Source organism: Arachis ipaensis, chromosome B01 (genome assembly GCF_000816755.2).
Source record: "Arachis ipaensis cultivar K30076 chromosome B01, Araip1.1, whole genome shotgun sequence".
NCBI lineage: Eukaryota > Viridiplantae > Streptophyta > Magnoliopsida > Fabales > Fabaceae > Arachis > Arachis ipaensis.
The window spans coordinates 89,397,349-89,398,589 of record NC_029785.2 but is presented as its reverse complement, the minus strand read 5'-3'; positions in this window follow the sequence as shown (position 1 = coordinate 89,398,589).

Sequence of the window (1,241 nt, the reverse complement as noted above, 5' to 3'; positions counted from 1 at the left end):
CAGGGGTAATCTACCCCATTTCTGATAGCCCATGGGTTAGTCCCATCCATGTAGTTCCCAAGAAAGGTGGCATAACTGTGGTGCCAAATGAGAGGAACGAACTCATACCCACAAGAACTGTCACTGGGTGGAGGATGTGCATAGACTATAGGAAGCTCAATGAAGCCACCAGAAAAGATCATTTCCCACTTCCATTCATGGATCAGATGCTTGAAAGGCTTGCCGGACATGCTTACTATTGCTTTTTGGATGGATACTCAGGCTATAATCAGATAGTAGTTGATCCTAGAGATCAAGAGAAAACATCGTTTGTTTGTCCATATGGAGTTTTTGCTTATAGACGCATGCCCTTTGGATTGTGTAATGCACCTGCCACTTTCCAAAGATGCATGCTGTCCATCTTTTTGGACATGATTGAAAAATTTATTGAGGTCTTCATGGATGATTTTTCTGTGTTTGGAGATTCTTTTCCTAGCTGCCTACACCACCTTACCTTGGTGCTTAAGAGGTGCCAAGAGACCAACCTAGTATTAAACTGGGAAAAGTGTCATTTCATGGTCACAGAAGGAATAGTCCTTGGCCACAAAATCTCTAATAGAGGCATTGAGGTGGACAGAGCTAAGGTGGAACTCATCAAAAAACTACCTCCACCAAGTAATGTCAAGGCAGTTAGGAGTTTTTTGGGACACGCTGGTTTTTACAGAAGGTTTATTAGAGACTTTTCTAAAATAGCCAAACCTTTGAGTAACTTGCTTGTCTCTGATACACCCTTTGTATTTGATAAAAATTGCATGCTAGCCTATGAACTTTTGAAGCAAAAACTTTCCTCTGCACCTATCATACCAAGTTTTCTCCTCTAGGATGGCTTTCTCTATTTCCACGTTTAAGCTCCAGTTTAACCTTAAACTGGAGCTTAAACGTGTTCGACCTCCAGGATGGCTTTCTCTATTTCCACGTTTAAGCTCCAGTTTAACCTTAAACTGGAGCTTAAACGTGTTCGACCTCCAGGGCTGCCTTTCCTATCTCCACGTTTAAGCTTCAGTTTAACCTTAAACTGAAGCTTAAACGTGTTCGACTACGTTACTCTCCAGGGCTGCCTTCTTCCATTTCCACGTTTAAGCTTCAGTTTAACCTTAAACTGAAGCTTAAACGTGCTTCCACAAAAGGCATCACTGGAAGTGTCTGGCGTTTAAGCTGCAGTTTAAGCTTAAACTGCAACTTAAACGCCACTCTTGGAAAAA